Here is a 24,025-nt window from a genome sequence, read left to right on the forward strand (position 1 = left end):
TCCCTTTTAGAAGATCCGCAGGTTTTATCCGATTTTATCAACTTCTACAAGGACTGCAGACGGGTAAGAGATCCTAACACTCCCATCAGTATATGGTGGGAGAAAATGAAAATAAAAATAAAAGAGTTTTTTTATTAGAGTAGGGATCTCTAGAGCTAAAGAGAAGCGTGAGTTTTACTCCCTTCTAAATACCCGTCTGCAAACCCTGTACAAATTCAGAGACAATGGTATAGAGGTTTATAGAGAAATTACTGACTTAAAAAAAGAAATAAAACAGTGCCTGGAGCAGAAGGGAAAAGAGATAATTTTCAGATCCAAAATAAAGCACCTTGAAGAGAACGAGACCTGCTCCAGGTACTTTTTTAAGAAAGTAACGGATAAAAAGGTTTTAATTGATAATATACAAGGAGAAAAAGATGTACAGGGTATTTTAAAAAGGGTACATTCATTTTATGCGGATCTTTTTAATACAAAAAATATTGATATTGATTTTATGAATGACTCATTGAAGGAGATTACCAATGTTTTAGACCCTGTGTCCCAGTCTCTTTTACAGAGGGAGATCTCGGAACAGGAGGTTTTAGAGACGATCAGGAGTTTTAAATCCGGTAAGGTGCCTGGTCCTGACGGTATACCCATTGAGTTTTATGTCATTTTTTATGGTGTTTTAAAAGATGACCTTTTTTCCCTTTTTACAGAAGTATTTAAAACAAAAGCCCTCCCAGGTTCATGGAGGAAGGGTGATGTCTCCCTGCTGTTCAAAAAGGGAGACCGGTCAGATCTAAAGAACTGGAGACCAATCACCCTCCTCAACTGTGACTACAAAGTGATGGCAAAACTGTGCGCAAATAGATTAAAAAGTGTAATAGAGAAAATAATCCATTCAAATCAGGTCTGTGGGGTGCCTGGGAGGAGCATATGGGAAAATCTTAACCTTTTAAAAGATGTGATTAGTGACACAAAGTCTAGAAACGGAAAACTAGCCATTTTATCCTTAGACTTCGAGAAGGCTTTTGACAGAGTGTCACATTTTTATCTTTTTAAGGTTTTAGAGAAAATGGGTATACCTGAAGGCTTTTTATTGTCTCTTAAGGCCTTTTATAAAAACTGCACAAGCAAGATTTTAGTTAACGGTTTTAAGACACAGGATGTGATTTTAAATTCCGGAGTGAAGCAGGGGTGTCCTTTGTCCCCACAACTTTTCATATGTGCGCTTGAGCCTCTACTATGCACCTTGAGGAGAGATAAGCAAATAAGAGGGGTCCCCCTGCCGGGAGGAGGGGGACTAGAGGCTAAAGTAGTGGGGTACATGGACGATGTGGCAGTGCTCGGAAGGGACACCCCATCGCTTCAAAAAGCCCTAAAGCAAGTTGAATTTTTTTGTTGTGCCTCCGGTTTTAAGGTAAATTTTAATAAAAGCAGTGTTTTAAATATAGGAGGACTGTTTTTAAGGGATTTACCCATTCCTGTGTCTGAGTCTGTGCAGATTTTAGGGGTCTCCTTCAGTGAGTCAAACAATGGTTTTAATAGCTGGGACTTGGTGGCTCAAAAAATAAACACAAAAATTTGTATGTGGAACATGAGAAAGCTAACGATGGAGGGGAAGGTTTTAGTTACAAAGATGGTGATTTTACCCATTTTATTGTATCTTGGCATGGTCTTTCCACCCCCCGAAATGATTTTAAATAAAATCATTAAAGCATGTTTTACCTTTTTATGGAGCTCCAAGAGTGAAAAATTGAGAAGAGAGATCGTCATGATGCCAAAAGTTATGGGTGGAAAGGACTTCCCCGACATCAGGGCGTTCCTTTTTACCAAGTTTTTTAGCATGTGTGTTAGCACACTTTTTAAGGATAGTTACTGGTCATATTTTATCCGTTTTAATACAGGTTTTTTTATGAGGAGGAATGGGTGGTTTAAAACTGTTTTAAGCTGTCCTTATGCTTTTAATCTTCCCCAACAATACAAGATTTTAGAGAAAATTTTCAACCTGTACAACTTTAACGGAAAAAGTATTAATGAAGTAACTAATAGCAAAAAACTGTTAAAATATATTAAAGAAAGTGGTTTTATTGCCCCTGTGAATAATTTTAATGAAGAGAAATGCAGGAAAATATGGAAGATGGCAAATATGATTTATCTTTTTAATTCACAGAAAGATCTGGCCTGGAGCTGCATACACGAGTGTCTTCCATGCCGGGCATTCCAGCACCGAAGAAGGATGGCCAACACTGCAGTATGCCCGAGGGAGGGCTGCCAGGAACCCGAGACCGTGTACCACCTTTTCTGGACTTGTTTTTATGCAAAAAGGATATGGACTAAAATACTCCCTCTGGTGAAGAAGATAACAGAAATAAAGGACTTAAACTCTGCAGCTGTTTTTTATGGATGTCTGGAATGCCCAATACGGACTCAAGAGACAATGGCATGGAAGATCATAAACTGTGTTAAAGCAGCTCTATGGAATGCCAGAAACATTTTACTTTTTAAACATGAGATTTTATCTGTGAATGATGTTTTAGCTCTTTGTTTTAGTGATATGTACCAGTACTTTTTATTAGACAAGAAATATTATCCTTTATTAGCTAGAAAATGGTATTTTAATGAATGGAACGCCCTTTTGTAAAGCCACCAAGTGCCCATTTTAAGTGTATTATGATTGTATTTATGTGAACTTTTATTGTTATGTGATTTTATTATCAAAATTTGTTTTTATTGAAAAAAAAAATTATATTTATAAATCGTAATGCACTTTGTAAAATGTTATGAATTCTAAATAAAAAGATACCCCTCAGGGGTAGCCAAGTTAAAAAAAAAATCTGTTCTTATCAGTTTAATATCTGATACGTCCCCTATCTGGGGACCATATATTAAATGGATTTTTGAGAACGGGGGCCGATTTCGAAGCTTGCTTCCGTCGCCCTATGCATTGACCCGATATGGCAGTATCTTCGGGTACAGTGCACCACCCCCTTACAGGGTTAAAAAGAAAGATTCCTACTTTCATTGCTACCTGCTTGCTGGCTAGCCAGCTAGCCAGCCCTGTGGGCCTTGCTGCTGCTGCAGCCAAAAAACAAAAGGTGGTGCTGCTGCTGCTTCTGCTGCTTCTGCTTCTGCTTGTGTCTGGCCCCTGTTGGAGCGTCCAGGCACAGGACTTCTGCTGCTGCTGACTAAATGGCCTCCTTAATTGGATCATTTGAGTAGCCAGCACACCTGTGCAGGTAGGGCATGACATGATAGGCAGCTGCCTTGATAGCGGGTGGGTGCTGAATGTTCCTAATTGACAAAATAAGATTAATGCTTATGAAGAAATATAAAATCTCATCCCTTCCCCAATATCGCGCCACACCCCTACCCCTTAATTCCCTGGTTGAACTTGATGGACATATGTCTTTTTTCGACCGTACTAACTATGTAACTATGTAACATAACATGGGGGGGGGGGGGGGGTCTCCTGGCTGTTCACACAGGTGTGTCATTGCTGTACATTGACCATGCATTGCTTCTGTGGTATTGCAAAGGCAAAGACAAATGCTTCCAGCCATCCATTGCACTAATGGATTGGTCATCAGCTGGCTGTCTATGTCCCGCATCAATATAGACCAAAGTACAGAGGGTTAGGCTATGCTATTGTGCACCTACCTGATGCATCAGAAGGTGCGAGGCCCTTGCTAAATTCTGTGCACAGACTTTGAGATCTATGCTTTAGACTGTATCTAAACCTGCTCCAACATGGACTGACATTCTGGTCTACTTTCAGCCGATGCGACTTGTCTGTCGCTGAACAGTCGCTTTTTATGTATTCAGCACCTATGTATAATGTTGTAAAAATGCTCTAGAAGCTAAAGTCGCAGAAATGTCACACATATTTGGCCTGCAACTTTCTGTGCGACAAATTCAGACAGGAAAAATCAGTATAAATCCTTAGAAAATTATCCCCCAGTGTCTCCATCTGCTGGCGGTATTGAATAAGCATTGCTGCACTGATGGGGTATGCATTAGACGAAAAAAAAGAAGAAAAAGAAGAATAATACGCCCAGAAAAGAGGCGAAAAGGAGAAAAACGTAAAAAAACGTGAAAAAAAAGTAAGAGGAAGAGAAGGGAAAAAAAGGTGGAAATGGGTTTAAAAGTGATTTCGGCGGAGAAATATATATATATATATATATATATATATATATATATATATATATATATGCGCACACACACACATAGATATAAACGTATTCTCCGTTGAGATATTGCAGCCGCTGCTGTGTCCAGGCCCAGGAGCCTTAGCACTGTGCTGTGATGTCACTCAATACCACTGACATCACTAGGTGTAAACAACATCTCTCCTTTGCTGTGTATGTGACTATGGAGCTGTTTGGTGATGTCGTCTATTACGGCCTTCATAGAAGCAACAGGAGATTGTTGCATCCATCTTGAACCCTCAGAACTACAGTGCTATGATGTCACTCACTTCCACAGGCCTTGCAGAGTGTAAACAACAACAACCCAGCTTTGTTGTGTATGTAACCATAGGGATTTGTGATATCACCTAGAACCTTCACAGCAGCGACAGCTTTATGAGGAGCATCAGCACTGCTCTGCCTGAGCAGAACCATCACCGCCATAGGTTGTCAAATAACCCGGATTTAACCCACACAGGTAAGTCCAATGGGGTGCAGGCATGTCCTCTATGCTTACAGCTTCCCGTGGGTGTTGGTTTGATACCGTTTGGGGACAGCCAAGGAGGCATCTGCAGGCAACAAAGGTAGGTGTGTGCTTGTGTGTGTGTTTCCTATGCAGATCCTAAGCCCAGTGTCACATGCAAGTAGGAGGAGTAAGAAGGGTTCCTGGCAAATCCGGGTTATGGATTGCATTTAAAAAGGCCCCGTGGGAGTGCAATGGGCCCCTGTCTTGCTGCTTAGCAATAATGGTATGGGTTTAGGTTCTGCTGTGTGTACTGGTGGTTGACTGCCCCCCAGCCCAGAGTGTGCATGGAAAATTGTCTGGCAGCCTCCCTGACAGCAAGCAGTGATAGTGCCCATGAAGGGGACCTTGTTGGGCCCGCCCCTTTCACGGTTATCGCTTCTCGGCCTTTTGGCTAAGATCAAGTGTAGTATCTGTTCTTATCAGTTTAATATCTGATACGTCCCCTATCTGGGGACCATATATTAAATGGATTTTTGAGAACGGGGGCCGATTTCGAAGCTTGCTTCCGTCGCCCTATGCATTGACCCGATATGGCAGTATCTTCGGGTACAGTGCACCACCCCCTTACAGGGTTAAAAAGAAAGATTCCTACTTTCATTGCTACCTGCTTGCTGGCTAGCCAGCTAGCCAGCCCTGTGGGCCTTGCTGCTGCTGCAGCCAAAAAACAAAAGGTGGTGCTGCTGCTGCTTCTGCTGCTTCTGCTTCTGCTTGTGTCTGGCCCCTGTTGGAGCGTCCAGGCACAGGACTTCTGCTGCTGCTGACTAAATGGCCTCCTTAATTGGATCATTTGAGTAGCCAGCACACCTGTGCAGGTAGGGCATGACATGATAGGCAGCTGCCTTGATAGCGGGTGGGTGCTGAATGTTCCTAATTGACAAAATAAGATTAATGCTTATGAAGAAATATAAAATCTCATCCCTTCCCCAATATCGCGCCACACCCCTACCCCTTAATTCCCTGGTTGAACTTGATGGACATATGTCTTTTTTCGACCGTACTAACTATGTAACTATGTAACATAACATGGGGGGGGGGGGGGGGTCTCCTGGCTGTTCACACAGGTGTGTCATTGCTGTACATTGACCATGCATTGCTTCTGTGGTATTGCAAAGGCAAAGACAAATGCTTCCAGCCATCCATTGCACTAATGGATTGGTCATCAGCTGGCTGTCTATGTCCCGCATCAATATAGACCAAAGTACAGAGGGTTAGGCTATGCTATTGTGCACCTACCTGATGCATCAGAAGGTGCGAGGCCCTTGCTAAATTCTGTGCACAGACTTTGAGATCTATGCTTTAGACTGTATCTAAACCTGCTCCAACATGGACTGACATTCTGGCCTACTTTCAGCCGATGCGACTTGTCTGTCGCTGAACAGTCGCTTTTTATGTATTCAGCACCTATGTATAATGTTGTAAAAATGCTCTAGAAGCTAAAGTCGCAGAAATGTCACACATATTTGGCCTGCAACTTTCTGTGCGACAAATTCAGACAGGAAAAATCAGTATAAATCCTTAGAAAATTATCCCCCAGTGTCTCCATCTGCTGGCGGTATTGAATAAGCATTGCTGCACTGATGGGGTATGCATTAGACGAAAAAAAAGAAGAAAAAGAAGAATAATACGCCCAGAAAAGAGGCGAAAAGGAGAAAAACGTAAAAAAACGTGAAAAAAAAGTAAGAGGAAGAGAAGGGAAAAAAAGGTGGAAATGGGTTTAAAAGTGATTTCGGCGGAGAAATATATATATATATATATATATATATATATATATATGCGCACACACACACATAGATATAAACGTATTCTCCGTTGAGATATTGCAGCCGCTGCTGTGTCCAGGCCCAGGAGCCTTAGCACTGTGCTGTGATGTCACTCAATACCACTGACATCACTAGGTGTAAACAACATCTCTCCTTTGCTGTGTATGTGACTATGGAGCTGTTTGGTGATGTCGTCTATTACGGCCTTCATAGAAGCAACAGGAGATTGTTGCATCCATCTTGAACCCTCAGAACTACAGTGCTATGATGTCACTCACTTCCACAGGCCTTGCAGAGTGTAAACAACAACAACCCAGCTTTGTTGTGTATGTAACCATAGGGATTTGTGATGTCACCTAGAACCTTCACAGCAGCGACAGCTTTATGAGGAGCATCAGCACTGCTCTGCCTGAGCAGAACCATCACCGCCATAGGTTGTCAAATAACCCGGATTTAACCCACACAGGTAAGTCCAATGGGGTGCAGGCATGTCCTCTATGCTTACAGCTTCCCGTGGGTGTTGGTTTGATACCGTTTGGGGACAGCCAAGGAGGCATCTGCAGGCAACAAAGGTAGGTGTGTGCTTGTGTGTGTGTTTCCTATGCAGATCCTAAGCCCAGTGTCACATGCAAGTAGGAGGAGTAAGAAGGGTTCCTGGCAAATCCGGGTTATGGATTGCATTTAAAAAGGCCCCGTGGGAGTGCAATGGGCCCCTGTCTTGCTGCTTAGCAATAATGGTATGGGTTTAGGTTCTGCTGTGTGTACTGGTGGTTGACTGCCCCCCAGCCCAGAGTGTGCATGGAAAATTGTCTGGCAGCCTCCCTGACAGCAAGCAGTGATAGTGCCCATGAAGGGGACCTTGTTGGGCCCGCCCCTTTCACGGTTATCGCTTCTCGGCCTTTTGGCTAAGATCAAGTGTAGTATCTGTTCTTATCAGTTTAATATCTGATACGTCCCCTATCTGGGGACCATATATTAAATGGATTTTTGAGAACGGGGGCCGATTTCGAAGCTTGCTTCCGTCGCCCTATGCATTGACCCGATATGGCAGTATCTTCGGGTACAGTGCACCACCCCCTTACAGGGTTAAAAAGAAAGATTCCTACTTTCATTGCTACCTGCTTGCTGGCTAGCCAGCTAGCCAGCCCTGTGGGCCTTGCTGCTGCTGCAGCCAAAAAACAAAAGGTGGTGCTGCTGCTGCTTCTGCTGCTTCTGCTTCTGCTTGTGTCTGGCCCCTGTTGGAGCGTCCAGGCACAGGACTTCTGCTGCTGCTGACTAAATGGCCTCCTTAATTGGATCATTTGAGTAGCCAGCACACCTGTGCAGGTAGGGCATGACATGATAGGCAGCTGCCTTGATAGCGGGTGGGTGCTGAATGTTCCTAATTGACAAAATAAGATTAATGCTTATGAAGAAATATAAAATCTCATCCCTTCCCCAATATCGCGCCACACCCCTACCCCTTAATTCCCTGGTTGAACTTGATGGACATATGTCTTTTTTCGACCGTACTAACTATGTAACTATGTAACATAACATGGGGGGGGGGGGGTCTCCTGGCTGTTCACACAGGTGTGTCATTGCTGTACATTGACCATGCATTGCTTCTGTGGTATTGCAAAGGCAAAGACAAATGCTTCCAGCCATCCATTGCACTAATGGATTGGTCATCAGCTGGCTGTCTATGTCCCGCATCAATATAGACCAAAGTACAGAGGGTTAGGCTATGCTATTGTGCACCTACCTGATGCATCAGAAGGTGCGAGGCCCTTGCTAAATTCTGTGCACAGACTTTGAGATCTATGCTTTAGACTGTATCTAAACCTGCTCCAACATGGACTGACATTCTGGCCTACTTTCAGCCGATGCGACTTGTCTGTCGCTGAACAGTCGCTTTTTATGTATTCAGCACCTATGTATAATGTTGTAAAAATGCTCTAGAAGCTAAAGTCGCAGAAATGTCACACATATTTGGCCTGCAACTTTCTGTGCGACAAATTCAGACAGGAAAAATCAGTATAAATCCTTAGAAAATTATCCCCCAGTGTCTCCATCTGCTGGCGGTATTGAATAAGCATTGCTGCACTGATGGGGTATGCATTAGACGAAAAAAAAGAAGAAAAAGAAGAATAATACGCCCAGAAAAGAGGCGAAAAGGAGAAAAACGTAAAAAAACGTGAAAAAAAAGTAAGAGGAAGAGAAGGGAAAAAAAGGTGGAAATGGGTTTAAAAGTGATTTCGGCGGAGAAATATATATATATATATATATATATATATATATATATATATATATGCGCACACACACACATAGATATAAACGTATTCTCCGTTGAGATATTGCAGCCGCTGCTGTGTCCAGGCCCAGGAGCCTTAGCACTGTGCTGTGATGTCACTCAATACCACTGACATCACTAGGTGTAAACAACATCTCTCCTTTGCTGTGTATGTGACTATGGAGCTGTTTGGTGATGTCGTCTATTACGGCCTTCATAGAAGCAACAGGAGATTGTTGCATCCATCTTGAACCCTCAGAACTACAGTGCTATGATGTCACTCACTTCCACAGGCCTTGCAGAGTGTAAACAACAACAACCCAGCTTTGTTGTGTATGTAAGCATAGGGATTTGTGATGTCACCTAGAACCTTCACAGCAGCGACAGCTTTATGAGGAGCATCAGCACTGCTCTGCCTGAGCAGAACCATCACCGCCATAGGTTGTCAAATAACCCGGATTTAACCCACACAGGTAAGTCCAATGGGGTGCAGGCATGTCCTCTATGCTTACAGCTTCCCGTGGGTGTTGGTTTGATACCGTTTGGGGACAGCCAAGGAGGCATCTGCAGGCAACAAAGGTAGGTGTGTGCTTGTGTGTGTGTTTCCTATGCAGATCCTAAGCCCAGTGTCACATGCAAGTAGGAGGAGTAAGAAGGGTTCCTGGCAAATCCGGGTTATGGATTGCATTTAAAAAGGCCCCGTGGGAGTGCAATGGGCCCCTGTCTTGCTGCTTAGCAATAATGGTATGGGTTTAGGTTCTGCTGTGTGTACTGGTGGTTGACTGCCCCCCAGCCCAGAGTGTGCATGGAAAATTGTCTGGCAGCCTCCCTGACAGCAAGCAGTGATAGTGCCCATGAAGGGGACCTTGTTGGGCCCGCCCCTTTCACGGTTATCGCTTCTCGGCCTTTTGGCTAAGATCAAGTGTAGTATCTGTTCTTATCAGTTTAATATCTGATACGTCCCCTATCTGGGGACCATATATTAAATGGATTTTTGAGAACGGGGGCCGATTTCGAAGCTTGCTTCCGTCGCCCTATGCATTGACCCGATATGGCAGTATCTTCGGGTACAGTGCACCACCCCCTTACAGGGTTAAAAAGAAAGATTCCTACTTTCATTGCTACCTGCTTGCTGGCTAGCCAGCTAGCCAGCCCTGTGGGCCTTGCTGCTGCTGCAGCCAAAAAACAAAAGGTGGTGCTGCTGCTGCTTCTGCTGCTTCTGCTTGTGTCTGGCCCCTGTTGGAGCGTCCAGGCACAGGACTTCTGCTGCTGCTGACTAAATGGCCTCCTTAATTGGATCATTTGAGTAGCCAGCACACCTGTGCAGGTAGGGCATGACATGATAGGCAGCTGCCTTGATAGCGGGTGGGTGCTGAATGTTCCTAATTGACAAAATAAGATTAATGCTTATGAAGAAATATAAAATCTCATCCCTTCCCCAATATCGCGCCACACCCCTACCCCTTAATTCCCTGGTTGAACTTGATGGACATATGTCTTTTTTCGACCGTACTAACTATGTAACTATGTAACATAACATGGGGGGGGGGGGGGGGTCTCCTGGCTGTTCACACAGGTGTGTCATTGCTGTACATTGACCATGCATTGCTTCTGTGGTATTGCAAAGGCAAAGACAAATGCTTCCAGCCATCCATTGCACTAATGGATTGGTCATCAGCTGGCTGTCTATGTCCCGCATCAATATAGACCAAAGTACAGAGGGTTAGGCTATGCTATTGTGCACCTACCTGATGCATCAGAAGGTGCGAGGCCCTTGCTAAATTCTGTGCACAGACTTTGAGATCTATGCTTTAGACTGTATCTAAACCTGCTCCAACATGGACTGACATTCTGGCCTACTTTCAGCCGATGCGACTTGTCTGTCGCTGAACAGTCGCTTTTTATGTATTCAGCACCTATGTATAATGTTGTAAAAATGCTCTAGAAGCTAAAGTCGCAGAAATGTCACACATATTTGGCCTGCAACTTTCTGTGCGACAAATTCAGACAGGAAAAATCAGTATAAATCCTTAGAAAATTATCCCCCAGTGTCTCCATCTGCTGGCGGTATTGAATAAGCATTGCTGCACTGATGGGGTATGCATTAGACGAAAAAAAAGAAGAAAAAGAAGAATAATACGCCCAGAAAAGAGGCGAAAAGGAGAAAAACGTAAAAAAACGTGAAAAAAAAGTAAGAGGAAGAGAAGGGAAAAAAAGGTGGAAATGGGTTTAAAAGTGATTTCGGCGGAGAAATATATATATATATATATATATATATATATATATATATATATATATGCGCACACACACACATAGATATAAACGTATTCTCCGTTGAGATATTGCAGCCGCTGCTGTGTCCAGGCCCAGGAGCCTTAGCACTGTGCTGTGATGTCACTCAATACCACTGACATCACTAGGTGTAAACAACATCTCTCCTTTGCTGTGTATGTGACTATGGAGCTGTTTGGTGATGTCGTCTATTACGGCCTTCATAGAAGCAACAGGAGATTGTTGCATCCATCTTGAACCCTCAGAACTACAGTGCTATGATGTCACTCACTTCCACAGGCCTTGCAGAGTGTAAACAACAACAACCCAGCTTTGTTGTGTATGTAACCATAGGGATTTGTGATGTCACCTAGAACCTTCACAGCAGCGACAGCTTTATGAGGAGCATCAGCACTGCTCTGCCTGAGCAGAACCATCACCGCCATAGGTTGTCAAATAACCCGGATTTAACCCACACAGGTAAGTCCAATGGGGTGCAGGCATGTCCTCTATGCTTACAGCTTCCCGTGGGTGTTGGTTTGATACCGTTTGGGGACAGCCAAGGAGGCATCTGCAGGCAACAAAGGTAGGTGTGTGCTTGTGTGTGTGTTTCCTATGCAGATCCTAAGCCCAGTGTCACATGCAAGTAGGAGGAGTAAGAAGGGTTCCTGGCAAATCCGGGTTATGGATTGCATTTAAAAAGGCCCCGTGGGAGTGCAATGGGCCCCTGTCTTGCTGCTTAGCAATAATGGTATGGGTTTAGGTTCTGCTGTGTGTACTGGTGGTTGACTGCCCCCCAGCCCAGAGTGTGCATGGAAAATTGTCTGGCAGCCTCCCTGACAGCAAGCAGTGATAGTGCCCATGAAGGGGACCTTGTTGGGCCCGCCCCTTTCACGGTTATCGCTTCTCGGCCTTTTGGCTAAGATCAAGTGTAGTATCTGTTCTTATCAGTTTAATATCTGATACGTCCCCTATCTGGGGACCATATATTAAATGGATTTTTGAGAACGGGGGCCGATTTCGAAGCTTGCTTCCGTCGCCCTATGCATTGACCCGATATGGCAGTATCTTCGGGTACAGTGCACCACCCCCTTACAGGGTTAAAAAGAAAGATTCCTACTTTCATTGCTACCTGCTTGCTGGCTAGCCAGCTAGCCAGCCCTGTGGGCCTTGCTGCTGCTGCAGCCAAAAAACAAAAGGTGGTGCTGCTGCTGCTTCTGCTGCTTCTGCTTCTGCTTGTGTCTGGCCCCTGTTGGAGCGTCCAGGCACAGGACTTCTGCTGCTGCTGACTAAATGGCCTCCTTAATTGGATCATTTGAGTAGCCAGCACACCTGTGCAGGTAGGGCATGACATGATAGGCAGCTGCCTTGATAGCGGGTGGGTGCTGAATGTTCCTAATTGACAAAATAAGATTAATGCTTATGAAGAAATATAAAATCTCATCCCTTCCCCAATATCGCGCCACACCCCTACCCCTTAATTCCCTGGTTGAACTTGATGGACATATGTCTTTTTTCGACCGTACTAACTATGTAACTATGTAACATAACATGGGGGGGGGGGGGGGGGGGGGTCTCCTGGCTGTTCACACAGGTGTGTCATTGCTGTACATTGACCATGCATTGCTTCTGTGGTATTGCAAAGGCAAAGACAAATGCTTCCAGCCATCCATTGCACTAATGGATTGGTCATCAGCTGGCTGTCTATGTCCCGCATCAATATAGACCAAAGTACAGAGGGTTAGGCTATGCTATTGTGCACCTACCTGATGCATCAGAAGGTGCGAGGCCCTTGCTAAATTCTGTGCACAGACTTTGAGATCTATGCTTTAGACTGTATCTAAACCTGCTCCAACATGGACTGACATTCTGGCCTACTTTCAGCCGATGCGACTTGTCTGTCGCTGAACAGTCGCTTTTTATGTATTCAGCACCTATGTATAATGTTGTAAAAATGCTCTAGAAGCTAAAGTCGCAGAAATGTCACACATATTTGGCCTGCAACTTTCTGTGCGACAAATTCAGACAGGAAAAATCAGTATAAATCCTTAGAAAATTATCCCCCAGTGTCTCCATCTGCTGGCGGTATTGAATAAGCATTGCTGCACTGATGGGGTATGCATTAGACGAAAAAAAAGAAGAAAAAGAAGAATAATACGCCCAGAAAAGAGGCGAAAAGGAGAAAAACGTAAAAAAACGTGAAAAAAAAGTAAGAGGAAGAGAAGGGAAAAAAAGGTGGAAATGGGTTTAAAAGTGATTTCGGCGGAGAAATATATATATATATATATATATATATATATATATATATATATATATATATATATATATGCGCACACACACACATAGATATAAACGTATTCTCCGTTGAGATATTGCAGCCGCTGCTGTGTCCAGGCCCAGGAGCCTTAGCACTGTGCTGTGATGTCACTCAATACCACTGACATCACTAGGTGTAAACAACATCTCTCCTTTGCTGTGTATGTGACTATGGAGCTGTTTGGTGATGTCGTCTATTACGGCCTTCATAGAAGCAACAGGAGATTGTTGCATCCATCTTGAACCCTCAGAACTACAGTGCTATGATGTCACTCACTTCCACAGGCCTTGCAGAGTGTAAACAACAACAACCCAGCTTTGTTGTGTATGTAACCATAGGGATTTGTGATGTCACCTAGAACCTTCACAGCAGCGACAGCTTTATGAGGAGCATCAGCACTGCTCTGCCTGAGCAGAACCATCACCGCCATAGGTTGTCAAATAACCCGGATTTAACCCACACAGGTAAGTCCAATGGGGTGCAGGCATGTCCTCTATGCTTACAGCTTCCCGTGGGTGTTGGTTTGATACCGTTTGGGGACAGCCAAGGAGGCATCTGCAGGCAACAAAGGTAGGTGTGTGCTTGTGTGTGTGTTTCCTATGCAGATCCTAAGCCCAGTGTCACATGCAAGTAGGAGGAGTAAGAAGGGTTCCTGGCAAATCCGGGTTATGGATTGCATTTAAAAAGGCCCCGTGGGAGTGCAATGGGCCCCTGTCTTGCTGCTTAGCAATAATGGTATGGGTTTAGGTTCTGCTGTGTGTACTGGTGGTTGACTGCCCCCCAGCCCAGAGTGTGCATGGAAAATTGTCTGGCAGCCTCCCTGACAGCAAGCAGTGATAGTGCCCATGAAGGGGACCTTGTTGGGCCCGCCCCTTTCACGGTTATCGCTTCTCGGCCTTTTGGCTAAGATCAAGTGTAGTATCTGTTCTTATCAGTTTAATATCTGATACGTCCCCTATCTGGGGACCATATATTAAATGGATTTTTGAGAACGGGGGCCGATTTCGAAGCTTGCTTCCGTCGCCCTATGCATTGACCCGATATGGCAGTATCTTCGGGTACAGTGCACCACCCCCTTACAGGGTTAAAAAGAAAGATTCCTACTTTCATTGCTACCTGCTTGCTGGCTAGCCAGCTAGCCAGCCCTGTGGGCCTTGCTGCTGCTGCAGCCAAAAAACAAAAGGTGGTGCTGCTGCTGCTTCTGCTGCTTCTGCTTGTGTCTGGCCCCTGTTGGAGCGTCCAGGCACAGGACTTCTGCTGCTGCTGACTAAATGGCCTCCTTAATTGGATCATTTGAGTAGCCAGCACACCTGTGCAGGTAGGGCATGACATGATAGGCAGCTGCCTTGATAGCGGGTGGGTGCTGAATGTTCCTAATTGACAAAATAAGATTAATGCTTATGAAGAAATATAAAATCTCATCCCTTCCCCAATATCGCGCCACACCCCTACCCCTTAATTCCCTGGTTGAACTTGATGGACATATGTCTTTTTTCGACCGTACTAACTATGTAACTATGTAACATAACATGGGGGGGGGGGGGGGGGGGTCTCCTGGCTGTTCACACAGGTGTGTCATTGCTGTACATTGACCATGCATTGCTTCTGTGGTATTGCAAAGGCAAAGACAAATGCTTCCAGCCATCCATTGCACTAATGGATTGGTCATCAGCTGGCTGTCTATGTCCCGCATCAATATAGACCAAAGTACAGAGGGTTAGGCTATGCTATTGTGCACCTACCTGATGCATCAGAAGGTGCGAGGCCCTTGCTAAATTCTGTGCACAGACTTTGAGATCTATGCTTTAGACTGTATCTAAACCTGCTCCAACATGGACTGACATTCTGGCCTACTTTCAGCCGATGCGACTTGTCTGTCGCTGAACAGTCGCTTTTTATGTATTCAGCACCTATGTATAATGTTGTAAAAATGCTCTAGAAGCTAAAGTCGCAGAAATGTCACACATATTTGGCCTGCAACTTTCTGTGCGACAAATTCAGACAGGAAAAATCAGTATAAATCCTTAGAAAATTATCCCCCAGTGTCTCCATCTGCTGGCGGTATTGAATAAGCATTGCTGCACTGATGGGGTATGCATTAGACGAAAAAAAAGAAGAAAAAGAAGAATAATACGCCCAGAAAAGAGGCGAAAAGGAGAAAAACGTAAAAAAACGTGAAAAAAAAGTAAGAGGAAGAGAAGGGAAAAAAAGGTGGAAATGGGTTTAAAAGTGATTTCGGCGGAGAAATATATATATATATATATATATATATATATATATATATATATATGCGCACACACACACATAGATATAAACGTATTCTCCGTTGAGATATTGCAGCCGCTGCTGTGTCCAGGCCCAGGAGCCTTAGCACTGTGCTGTGATGTCACTCAATACCACTGACATCACTAGGTGTAAACAACATCTCTCCTTTGCTGTGTATGTGACTATGGAGCTGTTTGGTGATGTCGTCTATTACGGCCTTCATAGAAGCAACAGGAGATTGTTGCATCCATCTTGAACCCTCAGAACTACAGTGCTATGATGTCACTCACTTCCACAGGCCTTGCAGAGTGTAAACAACAACAACCCAGCTTTGTTGTGTATGTAAGCATAGGGATTTGTGATGTCACCTAGAACCTTCACAGCAGCGACAGCTTTATGAGGAGCATCAGCACTGCTCTGCCTGAGCAGAACCATCACCGCCATAGGTTGTCAAATAACCCGGATTTAACCCACACAGGTAAGTCCAATGGGGTGCAGGCATGTCCTCTATGCTTACAGCTTCCCGTGGGTGTTGGTTTGATACCGTTTGGGGACAGCCAAGGAGGCATCTGCAGGCAACAAAGGTAGGTGTGTGCTTGTGTGTGTGTTTCCTATGCAGATCCTAAGCCCAGTGTCACATGCAAGTAGGAGGAGTAAGAAGGGTTCCTGGCAAATCCGGGTTATGGATTGCATTTAAAAAGGCCCCGTGGGAGTGCAATGGGCCCCTGTCTTGCTGCTTAGCAATAATGGTATGGGTTTAGGTTCTGCTGTGTGTACTGGTGGTTGACTGCCCCCCAGCCCAGAGTGTGCATGGAAAATTGTCTGGCAGCCTCCCTGACAGCAAGCAGTGATAGTGCCCATGAAGGGGACCTTGTTGGGCCCGCCCCTTTCACGGTTATCGCTTCTCGGCCTTTTGGCTAAGATCAAGTGTAGTATCTGTTCTTATCAGTTTAATATCTGATACGTCCCCTATCTGGGGACCATATATTAAATGGATTTTTGAGAACGGGGGCCGATTTCGAAGCTTGCTTCCGTCGCCCTATGCATTGACCCGATATGGCAGTATCTTCGGGTACAGTGCACCACCCCCTTACAGGGTTAAAAAGAAAGATTCCTACTTTCATTGCTACCTGCTTGCTGGCTAGCCAGCTAGCCAGCCCTGTGGGCCTTGCTGCTGCTGCAGCCAAAAAACAAAAGGTGGTGCTGCTGCTGCTTCTGCTGCTTCTGCTTCTGCTTGTGTCTGGCCCCTGTTGGAGCGTCCAGGCACAGGACTTCTGCTGCTGCTGACTAAATGGCCTCCTTAATTGGATCATTTGAGTAGCCAGCACACCTGTGCAGGTAGGGCATGACATGATAGGCAGCTGCCTTGATAGCGGGTGGGTGCTGAATGTTCCTAATTGACAAAATAAGATTAATGCTTATGAAGAAATATAAAATCTCATCCCTTCCCCAATATCGCGCCACACCCCTACCCCTTAATTCCCTGGTTGAACTTGATGGACATATGTCTTTTTTCGACCGTACTAACTATGTAACTATGTAACATAACATGGGGGGGGGGGGGGGGTCTCCTGGCTGTTCACACAGGTGTGTCATTGCTGTACATTGACCATGCATTGCTTCTGTGGTATTGCAAAGGCAAAGACAAATGCTTCCAGCCATCCATTGCACTAATGGATTGGTCATCAGCTGGCTGTCTATGTCCCGCATAGACCAAAGTACAGAGGGTTAGGCTATGCTATTGTGCACCTACCTGATGCATCAGAAGGTGCGAGGCCCTTGCTAAATTCTGTGCACAGACTTTGAGATCTATGCTTTAGACTGTATCTAAACCTGCTCCAACATGGACTGACATTCTGGCCTACTTTCAGCCGATGCGACTTGTCTGTCGCTGAACAGTCGCTTTTTATGTATTCAGCACCTATGTATAATGTTGTAAAAATGCTCTAGAAGCTAAAGTCGCAGAAATGTCACACATATTTGGCCTGCAACTTTCTGTGCGACAAATTCAGACAGGAAAAATCAGTATAAATCCTTAGAAAATTATCCCCCAGTGTCTCCATCTGCTGGCGGTATTGAATAAGCATTGCTGCACTGATGGGGTATGCATTAGACGAAAAAAAAGAAGAAAAAGAAGAATAATACGCCCAGAAAAGAGGCGAAAAGGAGAAAAACGTAAAAAAACGTGAAAAAAAAGTAAGAGGAAGAGAAGGGAAAAAAAGGTGGAAATGGGTTTAAAAGTGATTTCGGCGGAGAAATATATATATATATATATATATATATATATATATATATATATATATGCGCACACACACACATAGATATAAACGTATTCTCCGTTGAGATATTGCAGCCGCTGCTGTGTCCAGGCCCAGGAGCCTTAGCACTGTGCTGTGATGTCACTCAATACCACTGACATCACTAGGTGTAAACAACATCTCTCCTTTGCTGTGTATGTGACTATGGAGCTGTTTGGTGATGTCGTCTATTACGGCCTTCATAGAAGCAACAGGAGATTGTTGCATCCATCTTGAACCCTCAGAACTACAGTGCTATGATGTCACTCACTTCCACAGGCCTTGCAGAGTGTAAACAACAACAACCCAGCTTTGTTGTGTATGTAACCATAGGGATTTGTGATGTCACCTAGAACCTTCACAGCAGCGACAGCTTTATGAGGAGCATCAGCACTGCTCTGCCTGAGCAGAACCATCACCGCCATAGGTTGTCAAATAACCCGGATTTAACCCACACAGGTAAGTCCAATGGGGTGCAGGCATGTCCTCTATGCTTACAGCTTCCCGTGGGTGTTGGTTTGATACCGTTTGGGGACAGCCAAGGAGGCATCTGCAGGCAACAAAGGTAGGTGTGTGCTTGTGTGTGTGTTTCCTATGCAGATCCTAAGCCCAGTGTCACATGCAAGTAGGAGGAGTAAGAAGGGTTCCTGGCAAATCCGGGTTATGGATTGCATTTAAAAAGGCCCCGTGGGAGTGCAATGGGCCCCTGTCTTGCTGCTTAGCAATAATGGTATGGGTTTAGGTTCTGCTGTGTGTACTGGTGGTTGACTGCCCCCCAGCCCAGAGTGTGCATGGAAAATTGTCTGGCAGCCTCCCTGACAGCAAGCAGTGATAGTGCCCATGAAGGGGACCTTGTTGGGCCCGCCCCTTTCACGGTTATCGCTTCTCGGCCTTTTGGCTAAGATCAAGTGTAGTATCTGTTCTTATCAGTTTAATATCTGATACGTCCCCTATCTGGGGACCATATATTAAATGGATTTTTGAGAACGGGGGCCGATTTCGAAGCTTGCTTCCGTCGCCCTATGCATTGACCCGATATGGCAGTATCTTCGGGTACAGTGCACCACCCCCTTACAGGGTTAAAAAGAAAGATTCCTACTTTCATTGCTACCTGCTTGCTGGCTAGCCAGCTAGCCAGCCCTGTGGGCCTTGCTGCTGCTGCAGCCAAAAAACAAAAGGTGGTGCTGCTGCTGCTTCTGCTGCTTCTGCTTCTGCTTGTGTCTGGCCCCTGTTGGAGCGTCCAGGCACAGGACTTCTGCTGCTGCTGACTAAATGGCCTCCTTAATTGGATCATTTGAGTAGCCAGCACACCTGTGCAGGTAGGGCATGACATGATAGGCAGCTGCCTTGATAGCGGGTGGGTGCTGAATGTTCCTAATTGACAAAATAAGATTAATGCTTATGAAGAAATATAAAATCTCATCCCTTCCCCAATATCGCGCCACACCCCTACCCCTTAATTCCCTGGTTGAACTTGATGGACATATGTCTTTTTTCGACCGTACTAACTATGTAACTATGTAACATAACATGGGGGGGGGGGGGGGGGGGGGTCTCCTGGCTGTTCACACAGGTGTGTCATTGCTGTACATTGACCATGCATTGCTTCTGTGGTATTGCAAAGGCAAAGACAAATGCTTCCAGCCATCCATTGCACTAATGGATTGGTCATCAGCTGGCTGTCTATGTCCCGCATCAATATAGACCAAAGTACAGAGGGTTAGGCTATGCTATTGTGCACCTACCTGATGCATCAGAAGGTGCGAGGCCCTTGCTAAATTCTGTGCACAGACTTTGAGATCTATGCTTTAGACTGTATCTAAACCTGCTCCAACATGGACTGACATTCTGGCCTACTTTCAGCCGATGCGACTTGTCTGTCGCTGAACAGTCGCTTTTTATGTATTCAGCACCTATGTATAATGTTGTAAAAATGCTCTAGAAGCTAAAGTCGCAGAAATGTCACACATATTTGGCCTGCAACTTTCTGTGCGACAAATTCAGACAGGAAAAATCAGTATAAATCCTTAGAAAATTATCCCCCAGTGTCTCCATCTGCTGGCGGTATTGAATAAGCATTGCTGCACTGATGGGGTATGCATTAGACGAAAAAAAAGAAGAAAAAGAAGAATAATACGCCCAGAAAAGAGGCGAAAAGGAGAAAAACGTAAAAAAACGTGAAAAAAAAGTAAGAGGAAGAGAAGGGAAAAAAAGGTGGAAATGGGTTTAAAAGTGATTTCGGCGGAGAAATATATATATATATATATATATATATATATATATATATATATATATATATATATGCGCACACACACACATAGATATAAACGTATTCTCCGTTGAGATATTGCAGCCGCTGCTGTGTCCAGGCCCAGGAGCCTTAGCACTGTGCTGTGATGTCACTCAATACCACTGACATCACTAGGTGTAAACAACATCTCTCCTTTGCTGTGTATGTGACTATGGAGCTGTTTGGTGATGTCGTCTATTACGGCCTTCATAGAAGCAACAGGAGATTGTTGCATCCATCTTGAACCCTCAGAACTACAGTGCTATGATGTCACTCACTTCCACAGGCCTTGCAGAGTGTAAACAACAACAACCCAGCTTTGTTGTGTATGTAACCATAGGGATTTGTGATGTCACCTAGAACCTTCACAGCAGCGACAGCTTTATGAGGAGCATCAGCACTGCTCTGCCTGAGCAGAACCATCACCGCCATAGGTTGTCAAATAACCCGGATTTAACCCACACAGGTAAGTCCAATGGGGTGCAGGCATGTCCTCTATGCTTACAGCTTCCCGTGGGTGTTGGTTTGATACCGTTTGGGGACAGCCAAGGAGGCATCTGCAGGCAACAAAGGTAGGTGTGTGCTTGTGTGTGTGTTTCCTATGCAGATCCTAAGCCCAGTGTCACATGCAAGTAGGAGGAGTAAGAAGGGTTCCTGGCAAATCCGGGTTATGGATTGCATTTAAAAAGGCCCCGTGGGAGTGCAATGGGCCCCTGTCTTGCTGCTTAGCAATAATGGTATGGGTTTAGGTTCTGCTGTGTGTACTGGTGGTTGACTGCCCCCCAGCCCAGAGTGTGCATGGAAAATTGTCTGGCAGCCTCCCTGACAGCAAGCAGTGATAGTGCCCATGAAGGGGACCTTGTTGGGCCCGCCCTTTCACGGTTATCGCTTCTCGGCTTTTGGCTAAGATCAAGTGTAGTATCTGTTCTTATCAGTTTAATATCTGATACGTCCCCTATCTGGGGACCATATATTAAAATGGATTTTTGAGAACGGGGGCCGATTTCGAAGCTTGCTTCCGTCGCCCTATGCATTGACCCGATATGGCAGTATCTTCGGGTACAGTGCACCACCCCCTTACAGGGTTAAAAAGAAAGATTCCTACTTTCATTGCTACCTGCTTGCTGGCTAGCCAGCTAGCCAGCCCTGTGGGCCTTGCTGCTGCTGCAGCCAAAAAACAAAAGGTGGTGCTGCTGCTGCTTCTGCTGCTTCTGCTTGTGTCTGGCCCCTGTTGGAGCGTCCAGGCACAGGACTTCTGCTGCTGCTGACTAAATGGCCTCCTTAATTGGATCATTTGAGTAGCCAGCACACCTGTGCAGGTAGGGCATGACATGATAGGCAGCTGCCTTGATAGCGGGTGGGTGCTGAATGTTCCTAATTGACAAAATAAGATTAATGCTTATGAAGAAATATAAAATCTCATCCCTTCCCCAATATCGCGCCACACCCCTACCCCTTAATTCCCCTGGTTGAACTTGATGGACATATGTCTTTTTCGACCGTACTAACTATGTAACTATGTAACATAACATGGGGGGGGGGGGGGGGGGTCTCCTGGCTGTTCACACAGGTGTGTCATTGCTGTACATTGACCATGCATTGCTTCTGTGGTATTGCAAAGGCAAAGACAAATGCTTCCAGCCATCCATTGCACTAATGGATTGGTCATCAGCTGGCTGTCTATGTCCCGCATCAATATAGACCAAAGTACAGAGGGTTAGGCTATGCTATTGTGCACCTACCTGATGCATCAGAAGGTGCGAGGCCCTTGCTAAATTCTGTGCACAGACTTTGAGATCTATGCTTTAGACTGTATCTAAACCTGCTCCAACATGGACTGACATTCTGGCCTACTTTCAGCCGAATGCGACTTGTCTGTCGCTGAACAGTCGCTTTTTATGTATTCAGCACCTATGTATAATGTTGTAAAAATGCTCTAGAAGCTAAAGTCGCAGAAATGTCACACATATTTGGCCTGCAACTTTCTGTGCGACAAATTCAGACAGGAAAAATCAGTATAAATCCTTAGAAAATTATCCCCCAGTGTCTCCATCTGCTGGCGGTATTGAATAAGCATTGCTGCACTGATGGGGTATGCATTAGACGAAAAAAAAAGAAGAAAAAGAAGAATAATACGCCCAGAAAAGAGGCGAAAAGGAGAAAAACGTAAAAAAACGTGAAAAAAAAGTAAGAGGAAGAGAAGGGAAAAAAAGGTGGAAATGGGTTTAAAAGTGATTTCGGCGGAGAAATATATATATATATATATATATATATATATATATATATGCGCACACACACACATAGATATAAACGTATTCTCCGTTGAGATATTGCAGCCGCTGCTGTGTCCAGGCCCAGGAGCCTTAGCACTGTGCTGTTGATGTCACTCAATACCACTGACATCACTAGGTGTAAACAACATCTCTCCTTTGCTGTGTATGTGACTATGGAGCTGTTTGGTGATGTCGTCTATTACGGCCTTCATAGAAGCAACAGGAGATTGTTGCATCCATCTTGAACCCTCAGAACTACAGTGCTATGATGTCACTCACTTCCACAGGCCTTGCAGAGTGTAAACAACAACAACCCAGCTTTGTTGTGTATGTAACCATAGGGATTTGTGATGTCACCTAGAACCTTCACAGCAGCGACAGCTTTATGAGGAGCATCAGCACTGCTCTGCCTGAGCAGAACCATCACCGCCATAGGTTGTCAAATAACCCGGATTTAACCCACACAGGTAAGTCCAATGGGGTGCAGGCATGTCCTCTATGCTTACAGCTTCCCGTGGGTGTTGGTTTGATACCGTTTGGGGACAGCCAAGGAGGCATCTGCAGGCAACAAAGGTAGGTGTGTGCTTGTGTGTGTGTTTCCTATGCAGATCCTAAGCCCAGTGTCACATGCAAGTAGGAGGAGTAAGAAGGGTTCCTGGCAAATCCGGGTTATGGATTGCATTTAAAAAAGGCCCCGTGGGAGTGCAATGGGCCCCTGTCTTGCTGCTTAGCAATAATGGTATGGGTTTAGGTTCTGCTGTGTGTACTGGTGGTGACTGCCCCCCAGCCCAGAGTGTGCATGGAAAATTGTCTGGCAGCCTCCCTGACAGCAAGCAGTGATAGTGCCCATGAAGGGGACCTTGTTGGGCCCGCCCCTTTCACGGTTATCGCTTCTCGGCCTTTTGGCTAAGATCAAGTGTAGTATCTGTTCTTATCAGTTTTAATATCTGATACGTCCCCTATCTGGGGACCATATATTAAATGGATTTTTGAGAACGGGGGCCGATTTCGAAGCTTGCTTCCGTCGCCCTATGCATTGACCCGATATGGCAGTATCTTCGGGTACAGTGCACCACCCCCTTACAGGGTTTAAAAAGAAAGATTCCTACTTTCATTGCTACCTGCTTGCTGGCTAGCCAGCTAGCCAGCCCTGTGGGCCTTGCTGCTGCTGCTGCTGCAGCCAAAAAACAAAAGGTGGTGCTGCTGCTGCTTCTGCTTCTGCTTGTGTCTGGCCGCTGTTGGGAGCGTCCAGGCACAGGACTTCTGCTGCTGCTGACTAAATGGCCTCCCTTAATTGGATCATTTGAGTAGCCAGCACACCTGTGCAGGTAGGGCATGACATGATAGGCAGCTGCCCTTGATAGCGGGTGGGTGCTGAATGTTCCTAATTGACAAAATAAGATTAATGCTTATGAAGAAATATAAAATCTCATCCTTCCCCAATATCGCGCCACACCCCTACCCCTTAATTCCCTGGTTGAACTTGATGGACATATGTCTTTTTTTCGACCGTACTAACTATGTAACTATGTAACATAACATGGGGGGGGGGGGGGGGGGGTCTCCTGGCTGTTCACACAGGTGT

The 24,025-nt window shown here is 45.1% G+C and overlaps 10 non-coding genes across 10 annotated transcripts; all 10 read left to right on the forward strand.

Moving 5' to 3' along the window:
* Positions 1-2,784: 2,784 nt before the first annotated feature.
* LOC130318825 (U2 spliceosomal RNA) lies at positions 2,785-2,971 on the forward strand. The gene has a single exon (XR_008865275.1). It is a non-coding gene; the product is annotated as a U2 spliceosomal RNA (small nuclear RNA).
* Positions 2,972-5,066: 2,095 nt separating this feature from the next.
* On the forward strand, positions 5,067-5,257 carry LOC130318834 (U2 spliceosomal RNA). Its single transcript, XR_008865278.1, has one exon. It is a non-coding gene; the product is annotated as a U2 spliceosomal RNA (small nuclear RNA).
* A 2,083-nt stretch (positions 5,258-7,340) lies between these two features.
* LOC130318812 (U2 spliceosomal RNA) lies at positions 7,341-7,531 on the forward strand. Its single transcript, XR_008865265.1, has one exon. It is a non-coding gene; the product is annotated as a U2 spliceosomal RNA (small nuclear RNA).
* A 2,088-nt stretch (positions 7,532-9,619) lies between these two features.
* LOC130318813 (U2 spliceosomal RNA) lies at positions 9,620-9,810 on the forward strand. The gene has a single exon (XR_008865266.1). It is a non-coding gene; the product is annotated as a U2 spliceosomal RNA (small nuclear RNA).
* A 2,087-nt stretch (positions 9,811-11,897) lies between these two features.
* Positions 11,898-12,088, forward strand: LOC130318814 (U2 spliceosomal RNA). The gene has a single exon (XR_008865267.1). It is a non-coding gene; the product is annotated as a U2 spliceosomal RNA (small nuclear RNA).
* A 2,110-nt stretch (positions 12,089-14,198) lies between these two features.
* LOC130318815 (U2 spliceosomal RNA) lies at positions 14,199-14,389 on the forward strand. Its single transcript, XR_008865268.1, has one exon. It is a non-coding gene; the product is annotated as a U2 spliceosomal RNA (small nuclear RNA).
* A 2,088-nt stretch (positions 14,390-16,477) lies between these two features.
* LOC130318817 (U2 spliceosomal RNA) lies at positions 16,478-16,668 on the forward strand. Its single transcript, XR_008865269.1, has one exon. It is a non-coding gene; the product is annotated as a U2 spliceosomal RNA (small nuclear RNA).
* A 2,087-nt stretch (positions 16,669-18,755) lies between these two features.
* LOC130318818 (U2 spliceosomal RNA) lies at positions 18,756-18,946 on the forward strand. Its single transcript, XR_008865270.1, has one exon. It is a non-coding gene; the product is annotated as a U2 spliceosomal RNA (small nuclear RNA).
* Positions 18,947-21,051: 2,105 nt separating this feature from the next.
* On the forward strand, positions 21,052-21,242 carry LOC130318821 (U2 spliceosomal RNA). The gene has a single exon (XR_008865273.1). It is a non-coding gene; the product is annotated as a U2 spliceosomal RNA (small nuclear RNA).
* Positions 21,243-23,326: 2,084 nt separating this feature from the next.
* Positions 23,327-23,518, forward strand: LOC130318820 (U2 spliceosomal RNA). The gene has a single exon (XR_008865272.1). It is a non-coding gene; the product is annotated as a U2 spliceosomal RNA (small nuclear RNA).
* Positions 23,519-24,025: the final 507 nt, after the last annotated feature.

This window comes from Hyla sarda, unplaced genomic scaffold (genome assembly GCF_029499605.1).
Source record: "Hyla sarda isolate aHylSar1 unplaced genomic scaffold, aHylSar1.hap1 scaffold_2075, whole genome shotgun sequence".
In the NCBI taxonomy this organism is placed as follows: domain Eukaryota; kingdom Metazoa; phylum Chordata; class Amphibia; order Anura; family Hylidae; genus Hyla; species Hyla sarda.